This window comes from Macrobrachium rosenbergii, chromosome 56, assembly GCF_040412425.1.
Source record: "Macrobrachium rosenbergii isolate ZJJX-2024 chromosome 56, ASM4041242v1, whole genome shotgun sequence".
In the NCBI taxonomy this organism is placed as follows: domain Eukaryota; kingdom Metazoa; phylum Arthropoda; class Malacostraca; order Decapoda; family Palaemonidae; genus Macrobrachium; species Macrobrachium rosenbergii.
The window spans coordinates 47270533-47287050 of record NC_089796.1 but is presented as its reverse complement, the minus strand read 5'-3'; the positions used below and the strand labels follow the sequence as shown (position 1 = coordinate 47287050).

At 48.1% G+C, this 16518-nt stretch overlaps 1 protein-coding gene across 3 annotated transcripts in view; it reads left to right on the top strand.

Moving 5' to 3' along the window:
* Positions 1 to 16518, top strand: part of LOC136836284 (gastrula zinc finger protein XlCGF57.1-like) — a 92852-nt gene that overhangs the window by 58969 nt on the left and 17365 nt on the right. Inside the window, exon 1 of one of the 3 annotated variants that reach the window (XM_067100342.1) lies at positions 730 to 1062. The exons of the other annotated variants lie outside the window; for them this stretch is intronic. The gene's annotated coding sequence lies outside the window, so the exon portion shown is untranslated. Of the gene's footprint in view, positions 1 to 729; positions 1063 to 16518 lie in introns of those variants that run through there. 3 annotated transcript variants of the gene reach the window in all.

Here is a 16518-nt window from a genome sequence, read left to right as displayed (position 1 = left end):
TAGTGTAAAGGACCTCAGGTTTGTATAGTTAGGAAAAATACAGTTTACTTTTAAAAATTGTGATATTGTGTTCATGACTAAATACAGATTTTTATGATAAAAATGATTTACAGAGCACTTATACTGTGCTACTGTAGCTGTTAAACTCAATCCAGGGTGGGCCCCAGAATGAGCATAGCAGCTATAGTAGTACAGTTTAAGAACATGTAAATCGTTTTTATTAAAAAAATCTGTATTTAGTCATGAACACAAGAAAAAATGCAGTAATTAGTGTATAAACTGTTGCTCTACGAAAAAAACGAATGTGACCATTTTACTTATTTTTACCAACGTAAACAGAAAACGGAACGACTACAATACTATTAGAGAAAACAGCTATGCTTATATATACAGGGGTAACGTGATTAGTTGTCAAACGTTCTGTAAGAGAAATTTGTTTAATTTGTATTAAACATTTTATAGATATTTTGCTTTGTTTACATTAATAGTAATATTTTAAACAGGAAATCATTGTTATAAGTGTCTTAGGGGGCATATATACTTAAGAGTAAGAGTTGTAAGGATAATCCAAGATGACCTAGGGTGTTTTGAGGATGATGGTTTGGGGTGTGTTTTTGTTTGAACTGATATTAAATTGTTTTAGTATGATAATTTAACATATATTTCTGTTTGAAGTATTAAATTAGGCAAAACATAAATTACTCAAAAGATTTGTCATTCCAGAGAGGCAGAGCAGTTGTTCCTGTCAGCAGGAGCAACCAGCTGAGCAGTGGCAAGTCCTTCTCAGTCACCTGTTGTCCTTAGAGAAGCTGGTTCCTCATGGGCAGCTTCACCTTCATTTCCTTCAGTGGAGAATGATGGCGTTTTGGTCTCCAGCAAAAGACTCCCCGTTCTTCCTGACTCATCTATCGGGGGAAGTAAGGAAGGACTTAGCCTGGTGGCTAGACAACAGGAATCTCTTAATAGGAGTGCCATTAGGCACTACCCCTCCCAAGATGCTTCTGTTTTCAGATGCATCGACCGAGGGATGGGGCGCACACCTGGAAGAGTTGCTGATTTCAGGTGTGTGGAACTAGAACGACAGACACCTCCACATCAGTGTTCTGGAACGCAAGGCGGCGTTTGTTCCTACACAAATACAAACCTTCGGTCTTTACATAGGACATTGCTCGCGAACACAAGCTGGAACAGCAGTTAACTTTCAAACAAGGTAGTTAGTTACCGATGGTAGGGGGGAAGCCCCGCCCACTCATCAGTCTGTGCCCCACTTTCCTTTTGGCTGCTGTTATGTTAAGACACCTGTTTTGCTCTCTGCCCAACTGCCTTTCGACTTTTTTCTGCTGTTTTGTTTGTATTATATGATTGTCTGTTTGCTTGTCCTATATTTTAATAATGCAAGCCCCTGGTTTACATCAGCCTAAGGAGAGGAAACCATGTTTGTTCCGACATGATATACAAACCATCGGTCCTTTACATTAGGAATTACTTACGGCGAAGCTGGACACGGCCATTAAACACTTGAACAAGGTAGTTAGGCAGTAACTACCTCAGGTAGGCAGGAATACTTGCCTGCCCGGATATGAACATTCCAGTTTGCTTTTGGCCATCATGCATTGCAGACGTGTTTTTGGATCTCTTTGCCTGGCTGTTGTTGAGCTCTTTATTTATCCCGGTGGGATCTCTCTGAATTGTGTATATATTGCGCGTTTGATATTTATTAATACAAAAACCTACGATTTGTGATATCCTTGCGTAGGCCGTCGTTCCCCTGTGTCTGTGTCTGGGGTTTGATGACCAAGGGCTTATTTAGAGGGGTGTAACCGAGGGGTAATGCTTCTCTTCCAGTAGCCCTTTAATTAGATACTGAAAGCGTTCCCCTGTACGTTTGGTTATATGAGATTGGGACATAATACTTCGCCCCCTTCATTTAACAAGTTTGCTCCCCTTCTTGGGCTCATGCCCTCCGTGTACAAGGGCATGACTTCTCCCTTTCTACTTGTGCTGAGTGTTGTTTTTTGCTGCCTGCGCTGCGGAAGAGTTGCGGGGTGGGGGGTGGTTGCAGTCGTCATCGGGAAGTTTCGCTTCCACAGTGCCCTTGCTGGTCTCCCCTCCTTCCTTCTTTCTCCCTGTAGGTTCTTTTTCTTCTTTCCTTTGGGAGAGGTCTCTCTCCTTCACCCTCTTGGCTCACTTGTCAGGCGAAGACCATGAGGGCGGGGCGGCAGTCAGGCGACCTCTTCTCAGGGGCTGCCTCTTGCTTCGTAGGGCAGTTCCCCTCGGAGCGAGAGGAGTCTCCCTCCACTAATCATCTTTGCTTTCTCTTTCGGGTTGACAGTGAGCATCGTAGGCTCAGCAGTAGTTGGCTGGATGTCTGAGTTGGGATATCTTTGCCCGAAGGAGTTCCAACATTCATACAGTATCTACTTCAGGATCGACCACAGTACCTGGTTGGAATGGCATAGATCCATGTCAGGATCATTCCGACTCTATTCCTGCTGATGTGGATCGATTGCTGTCATTGCTGGCCTTCATATATGCTGTGGCACTGCCTTGGCATATCTGTGGCCCATCTGCTCCTACTGTGCCTCCTGTGTTATTGCTTCTGTTAACTCGGCGACAAGTCTCTGGGTGGCTCCTCCTGGTCTCCTGCCGCAGCTGTTCTGATCACTCCTGTCACTGCTGGTGATGTTCATGTGACGTTCCTGGCTGTTGCTGCAGCTCCTGCCTTCCGAACCACTTCTGTAGCTCCTGCATCAGCTGTCCTGATCATGCCTGCTGCTTCTCTGGTGGTCATGTCCTGGGCCGCTTCTGCTGTGTTTCTGCCTAGCTGCCTTGGAGGTTACGATGTTTCATGTCCACCATCCTGTAGATGTCAGCATGAAGGTGAAGGAATCGCCCTGTGGAGGTAGCCGCTGTCTTCTTCAGCTTATCTGTGATTTCATCTTCTGCTGCCTCTTCCCTTCCTCTCCTGAGGTTTGACGGGGGGGTCCCAGGAAACCAGATAGACCTCCGTCGGCCGAAGGAGAAGAAGGCTGCCTCTTCCCCCTTGAAGTCCTTCGGGCGTCTAGGGACTGCCTCCTTCCGAGGGGGCAGTGGGTCTCTTGTTGGCTCTTCCTGACCTTCGGGTTCTGGAACCGATTCGCATACCCCTGGGTTTTGTGTCTGGGGAGCTGCGGGCACACAGATCTCGGTTTGCACTCTCATTCCTAGTCCTAGAGGTTCCGCCTCTAAGATGGGCTCTGCTTCGGGCGCTCGTTCGCGAGCCACTCCAAGTGCTTGAGATTCTGTGGAATATCGAGTATCCCGATCTGGTCTGGCGAGTATTCTCCCCAGTCCAGTTCAGGATCAGCGCGAGAGAAAGGGCCAAGGCACCCAGGTGTCTTGGTTCTTCCTGCCAGCACTACAAGTGCTCCCCAAGTGCTTACCAGTGCTCAGTTGGGTTCCCAGCTTGGTGTCTTGATCCTATCGGTTCAAACACCAGTAGAACCAGGGAAGAGGTTCCCTTTAGGAGTCCTGCGGGACTTCTAAGGGACTACCTCTCTTCTGGGAGGCAATTTTCTCACGTTGGCTCTTCCCGCCCTAGGGTGGGAACCGGTTCTCAGTCTCATTCTCCTCTGGGGTCTCGTGTTTCGGGGGACGCAAGAGCACAGCCTCGAGAGGCCGCTCCCTCGTTGCCAGTCTTAGAAGTTTGTGTCTAAGGCTGGTTCTGTGTCTGGCTCTTTTCAGTTTCTTAGGAAACCGAAAGGAGCTGCTTCCAATTTTTGGGAGTCTCGTAGGTTGTTCGAATTCTACGAATTACAAGTACTCTCCTGGCAAGAGGCACAGGATGAGAAAGTGCCGAGACCCAGGTTTCTCGGTCCTGAGACCCCCAGGTGTTTCAGTACTGCCTGCCAGCTGCTTCTGTTGCTTGGCCGGGTTTCGTCCTCGTGTCTTGAACCGTAGGGTTGGAGTATGCATGATAGCAGACATAGTTTTCCCCCTTCAAACCTTCCTCTTGAGGGGCCTCAGCCTCGAAGAAGTTTAGAGTTCAGGAAATTAGCACTACAAGCAGTCCCCGGTTAACGGCGGGCTCGGTTTTATGGGGCTTGTCTAGCGATGAAAATCGGCAATTTTCGGCGCCGAAAATCGCCGATTTCTGCTTATCGCCACCAATAACCAAAAAATCGGGGCTTTTCGGCGCCAATAACCCCCGTAAATCGCCGATTTTCGATTAGCGGCGATTTTCGGTTATCATCACACAATCAGAAACGGAACCCCGCCAATAACCGGGGACTGCCTGTAGTTCATGGCAGACGAGTTCCGCCCTGTCCAGCTCCAGTTGCATTCGCGCGATCGGCTTGGCTCTCTCGGCTTGGCTCTCTCGGCTTGCTTGCCCCACCCAGCCCCTGGTCACTTTCACAAGACTGGCTCAGCTCGGCTTGCCCCACTTGCCTCTCAGTCCACCGCTTACCACCCAGTATCGGCTCAGTTCGGCGCGGCTTGTCCCAGCCCCAGTTGGTTTTTCCAAATCGGGTTCTTGGCACTGTTCGAGTGAACTTTCTGCTCTTCGCAGGAATTCACTTTGCCGCGGCACAAGCATTCTTCTTCCCCCGTGTGGCAATCATCTCCTTTGGTTGATTAACACTCACAGTCCACCTCTCCTGCTGGTCTTCCTGGCAGGACAGGGAGGGGTACTCTTTCTCCTTACCCATTCTCTTTTCCTCTCTGTTATTCCGAGAGGCGTGAGACAGACAGAGAGAGCTCCGATGAATTTGTCTTTCTTTGGAGTTCGGCTACCTGGCTTGCTTTCGGTGTCAGTCCCCCAATTGTCTTGTAATAGAACCAGGTGGCCGAGGAGGATTTCTTGGGATCTGTCAAGGTCTTCTTCCAGGGAGAGAGGTACAGGAGTTTCACACTTCAGAAGCAGCGAGGGTCTTCCTCTTCAAGTTGCGATTGCCCTTGTTTCTTGGAGAACTTTGCTCCAATTCATCAGCGTGAGGATCCCCGGGACAGGACTGCGACTCCCCCAATGAATAATCTTCACTGGCAACCCTCGCAATTCTAGAAGGGGCTGAGAGTTTAGGGGCTGCCACGGTCCTTTTTTGTGAGAGCTTTCTCGACCAGATGAATACTTTTCTTCGGACAAGGAGTTCATTCAGGTCAAAACACCAAACTCGCCCCCTTGACAGAGTATGAATTCTTCTTGTCTCTGAGGGTTCTTGCTGACTGCAGGTTGTTCTGACTCTGCTTCATCCAGACTGGGTTCTCTCTCTGCTTCTCCTTGTCGTGAAGGGTATTCTCTTCTGCCATGAGAGGCGGCGATCTTGGAGGACACCTCTTCGTTTCCTCCAGACAGTCTCCTGATGAATCCATGATCCTTCACTTTTAGGCTTTGTCTCCTCAGATACGACCATTCCTGGAGAGAACCCTGCCTTCTGGAGACTGGTCCTGTCCAGGGGTGGGTCTTTGTAAGCCAGGCTGCAATCTGTAGGGAATTCTGATGCTAAGAAGAAGGACTTTGTCCTAATTCGGATCTCCGGTTTCGTAAGTCCTGAGTTGGCTTGACCCTTAGGAACGAACCTTTACTTAGTTCTACCTTTCTCTTTCAGAGATTTGCCAGATACCGCAGTAATCAAGGTTCGTACCAGGGCACTGCTTTTTCCTTCGGACAATGGCCAAGACCTTTGGGTTTTAGTCATCTCGGCTCGACCTTAAGTTCAATCCAGCCCTCCTCAACTCCTAAGAAGTCCCAGGCTTTGGAAGAAGATCATAGAAACACACAGCCCTCTTCTTCCATTATGGGAAAGTATGCATAACTGTCTCTTTCCACCCTCTTTTCCATAAGGAAGGAGGGCAGAAGGGAAGAGAGGAAGAAGTATCGACCAGGCAGAGGTTCTCCTACTGCAGATGCCTGGATGAAATGATACCTGTCGAGTCTCTGGACCTGGCAGTAACATTGCCGAGACCTGGGAATGGATTCCTTCAGGAGAAGTATCCATTTCCCTTGGGTCTCAGCAATTCTTTTCATCAAACTTCCATCCCGCTTCCTCTCCCTTGCTCCCGATTCGGGAGATGCCAGCCCGGCTAGAGCTAATCGTCTTGGTATCCTGTCTTCTTGCAGAAGTTTCCGCACGGTGGAGAATGAAGAAGGTCTGCTTCCAGTCTTCCATCCTTCTTTCCTCTTCAAAGTATGAGGAATGAGTTAGGCTAATGCTTGATTGAAGGAACCTTTGAATGTGCTTCCATACTCTCCTCATGTCATGTGTCTACTCTCGGATTCACCGATTGAGGAATAGGCGCACACCTCTATGACTTTGTCTTGAAGGTATGTGACCGAGACTATTGATACCATCTCATCAGCATCCTGAACTCAAGGCAGCTTTTGGCCTTCCAAGAATTTCAGGATGAGTTTTGCGACATTGGTGGTTTCATTGAACAACACCAGAGTAGTGGGCTAGTGACATACATCGACAAACAAGAGGGAATCGTTTTTTTCCTCCTGTTTCATCTGTCAACATTTGCAGGTACTCGAGTGTTCTATAGCTCACTTGATGAATCATCACATGCTTAATTAACTCACAATCGCCACTAATCACACTTATTTGGGTATTTCCTTAACCCCAAAATTGCTCTAGAGATCACCCAGATCTATTTCACAATTCCCCACTCCCAATACTCGAATAGAGATGGAAAAAAAAAGATTTCCCGTATTACACACGTAATCACGACCCACTTATGACACTCGCTCTTTCAAAACTGGTGATCATTCATCACGCTCATGCTCAGTCGCCTCAGGCTGTCTGTGCCTTGGGCATCAACGTTACCAATTAGTCTATTTTTAAAAAAATTCGACTAAAACTCTCACACTGCTATTATTTCCACTTTCACGCTGCTATTATTTTCACTTACACACTGACAGTATTTCTACTTAACCGCTGCCACCAATTCTATCTGTTACAACTGTTGGAAACAGATAAGAATATTCCAGGTAGGAACATTACGTAGCATACAGATTGGTCTGTCTTCAGGAGGCGTTGGAGGATTCAGCCCTTTTTTCCTCTCTTTTAACAGCGAGTCTTTTCCTCAGCGGGTATCTCACACACCCCTCTCGCTCTTTCTCTCTCTCTCGCGGCTTTCCCCTCTCTCTCTCTCTCTTACTCACGGACGTCACAAAGATCTCTTTCGTTCTCGCACGGATTTCTCTCTCTCTCTCATTCCACATTAAAGAAATGAAATGGGTTGTATAAGGAAAACTCAATCTTTCCTACCAAAAATAGATTTATTATTTAAAGCAACCCAACAAGTAATGAATAAACAAAGCAAAGATTAAAATGCATCATAAATGAAATTGTCAACTAAGAAAACATCTAACTCAAGATTTAGTCTCAGTCCAACTAAAAATCTGATTATGGCTAATAGCCTGCAAATTCAAAAATTCTCACATATTCCATTATAGACTTTGTAAAGTCTAGTCTCCAGTCTCCCACATAAAATACTAGACATTGCAAAGGTTTGCGACTGTCTTTCTCTATGATCACACCAACATGATAACATCATGTTATTGCCCACAAAGTCATCACCACAACCACAACCATAACCATGACATCTTATTCTGCCAATTCTAAGAGCTCGCCACACTCAAAGATAATGTCTTCACGATCTCGTTCTAGGTCTGCTAATGAATGACCGAACTAATTGTTGGGCAGAATTAGACACAAAATCGAGATTCTATAATACACGAACTCTTGTACGCGCATAGCGACTTGGTCATATGATTCGGCCAATATCGCGTGTTCATCACATTAACTGCTGAGATGATCAACTATTTGCTGAATACAAGGATTCTGCAACTGACGGCTACAACAGTACCATCTCGCAACCAAAAATTCTTCCATCACACTCTGTACCTTTTAATGTTAAGGCGGCCATATTTTCTGAAATACATCGACAAACAAGAGGGAATCGTTTTTTTCCTCCTGTTTCATCTGTCAACATTTGCAGGTACTCGAGTGTTCTATAGCTCACTTGATAGCTCAATTAGCCAGATACATTCCCGGTGGGGATGTGTTGGTTGGTGAGCTCAGCCTCGGGTTTGAGTGATCAGGACAGAACATGCTCTTCACTCTTTTCTTCACGAAGGTTCATGAAGAGACTGCTCGACTGAGAGATCCCTACCGTCTTTCTGTTTGCCTCCCAGCTCAACAAAGTCAGTAGTTTTCTCGCTCCTTCTTACCATACCCACAGGCCGCTATGGTGAGGCATGCTGTCTTAATGGAAAACATCAATATCTGGGTTTTTCCCAGCTGTATTTGTCTGTTTCTCTAGGGGTTCACAAGCATTGCTCACCCCACGTTACAGACAAATGCTGGGAGACTTCGCTTTTTTCCCGACCTGATAGTTCTGCTTCTGAGGCATCAAGAAGAGTTCTCTTTGACCCAACCTCCTTTAGTAGCTACACAAGAAGCAGTCCTTCAGGCAATACATCTGTGTGTTCAGGACTGGGAGACTTTCCAGCTTACCTTGCAAGCATAGGCTTTCTTGCCGAGCAGCAACGGATATACTGTAGCTGGACATCCCTTGAAGTCCTCTGCAACACTGTTCTAGGGACTGGATCCGTCTTCGCTGGTTGATGTCGTTGATGTAACTACTTCTCGGGTCAGAGTCACTCTTCAAGTCTGGACTTCCTCGTCTTCTCCGCTGAGGGTTGCTTCTCTCTGTTTCAGTTGTGAAGAATGTAAGCCCTTGCAACCTAGTCTTCTATCTGAAGTAGCCTTTTTCTCTTCAGTTGAGATTTAGCTACTGATGAGAGGCTTCTTTGGTCTTGCTGTCCCAGGAACTGTTCCCTGGGTGGCATGTGGCTCTCATTTAGGGTTCCTGCCCCGTGCTCTGCATGCGCCCTTATGAGAGTCATCAGACAGAGATGTGCCCTCTTAGGACCATCTCTCACCTCGCTCTGGCCTTGGCTTAGAAAATTGAAGAACAGGTGAAGGGGATCAATACCTCGACTCCTTCTCAGATGTCGTAAGTGGACTCTGAATCCATCGGCATCTATTGTCAGGTTCGAGTCTTTTTTGTTCCCTTCCTCCTTGGACTTTGTATCGATGATCCAGATCAGTCGTTATTTTGTCCTGTTAGGGAGCTGCAGTACTTTCCGAAAAGGCTCGACATTCCTAACCTGGATGTTGTTGATGTTTTTGCTAGTACTATCTCTCCCAAGGAAGAAGTGTCTCTAAGGACACATCTTTCTCCTGGCTTCTTGAAGCAATCGAAGGAGGTACTCAGCAGCTGGTTACAACGATACCGGCACTTTCCACCCAAGAGCTCACGAAGTCAATGGCTTGGTCCATCCCTCGCATTCTGGAAGTTTTTGTCATTCTGGAAGCAAGATGTGGTCTCATAGACCACCCTCTTGTCTTCCACCTTCATTCTTGCCCACAGGCCCTTGGAATCTTTTTTCCTTGGTCCTGTGGTGGCTGCTCAACAAGTTGTGTTTTCTTACCCGGCACCTTCAAGAGGACAGGTAGCATCACGCCTAAGGTGTTGGTACTGGAAGTGAGAAGGATCCCGGGAGTGACTGGCCTTTCCTCCTCCTCCTCCTTTCCCATCCTCATACTTCTCCTTCAGGTTGAAAATAGGACTCGAACCGACACATACTGGATCTGGCGTCTGATGCGGTAAGACTGCACATCGAGCACCCGTTCTATTTTTCTTTTAGAATCATAGAAGCAACTCCACTCCTTCCTCTAGCAAGGGGAGGAAGGAGACTCTGGCAATAAGGAAAACCCCATCTCGGGTTTTCCTTACTGCCTCCGACTCTTAGATTCTTCCCAGCCTATTTTGTATGAGTTACATTTCCTCACTCGTGCGAAAGGTGCAGTATCTGACATTTGACCTTGCAGTTCCTACACTCCGATCAATATGTCAAAGGCATGGTACTGTACTCCCCGCTCTTTCAACCAGGAGGAGTAGCCCAGGTGTGCAGAATTCCAGTCAGTTCAAGAGACTCACTCAGATTCCTCCTTCCAACCAGTGAGTCTTCCTGATGTAAAGGACCAATGGTTTGTATGTTGTGTTGGAACAAATCACGATTTTTAAAAGTAAATTGTATGTTTCCTAACTATACAGACCTGAGGTCCTTTACATTACATTTTTATGCCTGCCTCATGCCACCCCTCAATCTGAACCTGGGCCAAAAGGCAAACTGGAATGTTTACATCCGGGCAGGCTGGTATTCCCCACCTACCTGACAGTAGTTACTGCTTAACCACCTTGTTCAAGAGTTTAATGGTGGTGTCCAGCTTCGCCGTAAGTAATTCTTAATGTAAAGATCCTCAGGTTTGTATAATTAGGAAAAATACAATTTACTGTACTTTTAAAAATTGTGATGTTATGAGGCATTGCCCAGGAAGTAACAAACCCTGTGATTGGTTCCTCTCCTCAGTGGAAATTGACCCTTATACCCTGTGCACTTTGTGTAGGAAGCATAATTGCAATCAGTCTGTAGTGAGTGTCATGTCTGGCCTTCCGAACAGTGGGTGCAGTTTGGCCAGAAAAAGAAGAGAGAGAAGAAAGTTTCCCTGGTGTCGTCGGAGTGCAATGCTCTGCTGGTGACACTGAGGATTCTCTCTGGATCTTTCTTGCCTCCAGCCAAGCTTCCTGCTACTGTTGCTACCCCTTCACTGTCTCCTACTGCTTCATCAGTAGAGAGTCAGCATGGGGTGGAGGTTGACTGGTACAACTCCTCTCCAGCGGTCTTCATTCGCTCGGAGGGGGGATTATGCCCATCGGGGCAAAGGGAGACTGCTCCCTTAACCTGACTTTTGTTTCAGGTGTTGTGGAGACCAAGGGGCTTAGAGAGTTATGGCCTTCCCTAGGCCTCCTGGGATAGCCAAGTGTCGAGGGTTTGATTTCTCACTTGAGAGCCTCCAAGACCCTTCCTGTGACTGTTGCCACAGTGACCATAACTACATCTAAGGTCACGATCTCTACTGGTTCGAGAGCCACCACTATAACAGTGGTTCTTTTGGTCATGCCTCTGGCATTGTGTCCTCAAGTGATTCCCTCGACATTGTCTTCGTTGGGTGACGTCCTTCTCCACACCCTGTTGTCCAAGGCCTGCCGCAATTGTAAGTCGAAGAAGAGGAATCGGAAGTCATTGCCATCTTCATCTTCATCTTCATCTTTGTCGTGTGCTTCCACCTCCTCCCCTTCTTCCAAAGCTAGCAAGTGTAGGAAGAAGAAGGCTGCCTCTCCCAGCCATAAGAAATCCTGTAGGGCTTCCAACGGCCAGCCTTCCACGGAGAAGGCTATGGGTTCTTTCATTTGTGGTACTACCAGTATACTGCAACTCCTGCTCTGTCTACTGGGACAGGAGCAACCGCTGTCCAGGGTTCCATGTTCCCCCAGTGCACTGGTACCAGTTCCGGGAATTCACCTTCCCAGGTCAGTAAGGTCCCCAGTCTACGGACCCAGGCCTGGCCCAGCAAGAGAAAGTGAGTGCAGAGTGCGCAGGCGCTCACCCCCTGCCCCCTGGGAACGGTGCCAGGGTCCCGGAACGGTTACGCTGGCCTACCGGTCTACTCACCAGGGAAAGGTAAGAGGAGGTCCCCCTACCAGTGTTCTGCTGTAGAGGCCCCAGCCTCTAAGAAGACTGAAGCATGTCTTCGGGACAGCCCCCATCCACGTTCGTGTGAATAGGTCCACTCTTCCCGGGACAGCCCCAGTCCACTTTCGCTTGAAAAGGACTGCTCTCCCCGACCCATGCGGCCGTCAATACTGCAGGTTGACGACTGCCCACAGCCTTCCTCACCTACTGGGTCTTTGGCCTCTGGTAGATCTGTGAAGGGCAATAGGCATCTCTCCCCTGTCCCCTCCACCTCTTCGGGGTTTTCCAGGAGCCAGAAGCTGGACGGGCCTAGGGTTCGGGACCGGGAACACATGCTTCCATCCCAGCCCAACCATAGAAGCATACACCCTGAGTATGGTCCTCGGACCAGACCGGTCATATGCTCGAGTGGTAGAGATCACCAGGGGGCTCTAGCGAGCATCTCTCTCTCCTGCAGAGGGAGTAGCTCAGGAAGACCATGACCTAGAAGGGCTCGAGGGTCCTATACCCAAGGACTCAGACACCCCCGAGTTGCTGAAGTTACTCACAGATCGTCCGTTTGATACGAATCTACAACGATCTTGAGGAGACCATGGCTCCCCCCATGGACTGTCCGTCAGCCCTCAAAACTTTTTGGGGACCCAAAAGGAATCCAAAGCATCAACAGGCCTGCCACAGTCAAGACTTGCTGAAGGGGTCTTGGACCAGGTGAATTCTCTTGTGTCAGTGCAAGACGATTCGCTTAGGTGTAGCTGCTCATGCAAGACACTTCCTGAGCCTTTCACTCACCAGAGGAGATACTGTACTACATGACCTCAGAGAAGCCTTTGCCAACTAAACAGGTTGACCTGGGCCTGGTTCGCCTGTGTCCAGGTCTGTTGCTGAACTGCCTCCATGCAGAGGGAGTTTCCCTTTTGCACCGGCACTGGAATCGACTGCCATGGCAGTGTTCCAGACAGCCTCTTGGATAGATCTTTGGTCCCTTGCAGTGGCCAGGATTACTTCTTCCTCTTCGGGTTCTTGTAACTCCAAGATGATCTTGTCTGGAGGTAGAGCCATCTCCCACCTAGCCCACCAGACAGCTAACCTGTGGGCAAACTTGGTGCTCAAGAGGGGAGAAGCTGTTTTGACTCAGATCACTAAGTTTGTTGGTTCGGAGTCAGCATTGGCACTTAGGAATGGACCAGTACTGGGTTCCACTTCTCTCTTCCATAGAGAAGAAGTGGAAGCCGTGGTGGACAGGCTACGTTTGGAGAATTATGACCTGCTTGTTCACCAGGCAGTGGCCAAGACTTCCAGGTCTTCTTGTGTCACTGCAGCCCGACCTTCGGGTCAGGCTGGCCCTTCCTCTTCGGGTCCTAGGAAATCCCAGACTTCCAAGGGCCCCTGCAGGAATACCTAGTCTTCTTCTGTCCCTGCTAGGAAGAGTGCATAACAGCCCCCCTTTCAGCCCCCTGCCCAGCCTGGGAGAGGGGGCAAGGGTAAGAAGAAGGGAGGAGGATGCTAGGGGTGGCATGCCTCCCAGCTTGCTGCCACTGGTTGGGGTGCCTATTGAGCCATTGGGCAACATGGCAGCAATACGGACCGGAGGCCTGGGTAGTGGATGTCCTATGGTTAGGATATCTACTTCCCTTCGAGTTCCTCCCACCCCTCACCAACAACCTGGTCCGCTTCCAGACATACATTCTTGGCTCACTGAAGGATCTTGCCTTGTGGGAAAAGGTGAAGGCGACACTGAAGAAAGGTGCTGTAGAAGTCATGACAGACTGGTCTCCGGGGTTTTACAGCCGTCTTTTCTCATGGTGACGGGTGATTGGAGACCAGTCATAGATGTTTCCCCCCCTGAACCAATTTGTTTGCCAGACTCAGTTCAAGATGGAAATCATACGTTCAGTGTTCAATGCCATCAGGGAGTCAGACTTCATGCTTTCAGTTGACCTGAAGGATGCATATTTTCAAATACCCATCCAACAGTCCTCATGCAAGTACCTCCACTTTACCCTTGAGGAGAGGGTGTTCCAGCTCAAGGTACTTTGTTTTGGGATCTCAACTGCTCCCCAGGTGTTCACCCTTTTCTCAGCTTGGGCCCATTCACATGGGATACATCTTCTGAGGTATCTCGATGATTGGCTAGTCCTGGCGAGCTCTAAGTCTCAGTTGCTCCGGGACAGAGACCGACTTCTCAAATTTTGTCAACCTGGTAGTCCTGATCAATTTCAAGAAGCCCAATCTGACACCCAAGCAGAGGGTAAAGTATCTGGGCATGCTGATAGATACGGCAGCAGTAAGAGTCTGTCTACCCCTCAGACTCACATATCAGCAAGTTCAGAGAGGCAGCACAGTTGTTTGTGTCTCAACAGGAACAACCAGCTTGGCGGTGGCAAGTCGTTCTCGGTCACCTGTCATCCTTGGAGAAGCTGGTCCCTCATGGGCGGCTTCACCTTCGCTCCCTTCAGTGGAGAATGAAGGAGTTTTGGTCCCCGGCAAGGGATTCCCTGTTGTTCCCGATTCCTCTCTCAGAGGAAGTAAGGAAGTACTTAACCTGGTGACTAGATGACAGGAACCTTGCAATAGGAGTGCCATTAGGCATTCCCCTCTCAAGATGCTTATGTTTTTGGGTGCATCAACTGGGGGATGGGGCACACACCTGGAAGAGCAGCTGGTTTCAGGTGTGTGGAACCAGAACGACAGACACCTCCACATCAGTGTTCTGGAACTCAAGGTGGCTTTTTTTATACCCACATTCCTGGGAACCGGAACATGGTGGCAGAGAAGCTCAGCCTCCAGAATAAGGTGGTAGGGACAGAGTGGTCCCTACACCCTGACATTGTGGAAAGATTGTTCAGTCTTTGGGGTCTACCATTGATAGACCTCTTTGCAACCCTACACAACAGGAAGCTGCCAGTATTCTGCTCGATCGTGCCGTACCCATGGGCAGCAATAGAAGATGCCTTCCAACACCCATGGGACAATCTCGAGGCCTATGCCTTTCCTTCGTTTTGTCTGATTCCTTGGGTGATCAACAGGGTCATGATCATGAGGTGCCAAGAGAGATTCCCCCTTGGCACAACCTGCTATGCCAGCCCCCCGTAGAGAGGTTATCACGCCTGGAGACTATCCAGCATCTCTTGCAAGCAAGAGGTTTTTCTGGCTGCACAGCAACAGAGTTGTCTGGATACCTTCATAAATTCTCTGCAGCTGTGTACCAGGGGAACATCTTCTGTGGTTGGTGTCGTTGACCGGGTATCTCTCCGGTCGGAGCATCTCTTCAGTAGGTAGCAGACTTTCTCATCTTTCTTCGCTGAGGCAAGCTTCTCTCTATCTCGGCTATTTTGAACAGTCTTGCCCTCCCAGGGAACTCAGGCCCCCCAAGTGGGACATGACTCTCATCTTACAGAGCCTGACTCGTGCACCCTGTGAACCTTTATGAGAGTCGTCAGACAGGGATCTGACCTTTGAGACTGTTTTATTGCTTGCCCTGGCATTGGCCTTTCCTTCAGTGTTAAACACTCAAGGGGATGGGGATCTGTCACACTCGAGTTTGTCCCAGAATTTGTAGCGAAGACTCAGATCCTTTGGTCCCTGATGCCAGATTCAAGTCCTTTTCGATCCCCTCCCTAGAGGACTTTGTTGGCAGTGATCAAGATGAGATGCTACTGTGTCCAGTTAGGGTGCTGCAGTACTTATCTTAAGAGGACTTGACATCTCAGGACTGAGTGTCGACGACTCTTCGTTAGTACCAGCTCAACCAAGAAAGAGGTGTCCAAGAACACAATTTCTTTCTGGCTCTGTGAGGCAATCAAGTGGGCGTACTCTGCCTTTGATGAAGTGGACAAAAATATGCTCTGAATAAGAACTCACGAGGTTAGGGGCCTTGGTCCGTCCCTCGCATTCCAGAAGAACATGTTGGTTCTACAGGTTTTGAGGGCGTGAGTGTGGTCCCAACAAACCACATTTATGTTGTTCTACCTGCAGGATGTTGCCCACAAGTCCTTGGACACATTTTCCTTGGGTCCTGTGTTGTCTTCTCAACAAATTGTGTAGCTCACCTGGCTCCCCTAGAGGGACAGGTAGCATCTTGCCTAAATTGTACAGTAGCAAAAAGAAAATGTGTGTGAGTGACTGGTCCCCTCCCTTTTCTCTTTTACTTTTCCTCTCTTGTAGGGCAGAGAGGCAGGTGGCAAGCCATCACATGCTGGACTGGTGTGTCATGCAGGTGAATCTAGATAACTGAGTACAGTACCCTGTCTATAATCTAGAGTAGATTGTTAGATGCAAGTCCTCCCCCTCTCTCTATCAAGGGGAGAGAGTGGTTGACAATAAAACAACCTATTATCTGTGGAGCATCACTATATTGTGATTGAAAATAATGAGTAAAAAAGCCACGATAATAAAATTGATAAATTGTATTTTTTGAAGATACAAAAATATACAAAAAAGGGGATAAAAACAAGGGAGCTTTCGACCGTTTGTGCATTTCAGAGTTGGCTGAAGAGGACCGTTGCGCAAACTGTCGAAAGCTCCCTTGTTTTTATCCCCTTTTTTGTATATTTTTGTATCTTCAAAAAATACAATTTATCAATTTTATTATTGTGGTTTTTTTTACTCAACAAACCTATGGGTTTTATTAGCTTTTATTGTCCCTGACACTGGGTTCAGAATTCTGCCAGTTGAACACGGGACTCTTCCTCAGCTCTTCAAGACTAGGAAGAGTTTTCCCAGGTGGGTAGAACTTCCAGTTGGTTCAGAGATTTACCCATAATCCAGCCTCCAAAGGGTAAGTCTCCTATGTAAAGAATGAAGGTTTGTTTGTTCTTACACAAATACAAACCTTCGGTCTTTACATAGGATTTTGCTTGTGAACGTGAGCTGGAACAGCTGTTAACTTTCAAACAAGGTCGTTGGCCACTGACAGTAAGGTGGGGGGAAGCCCCACC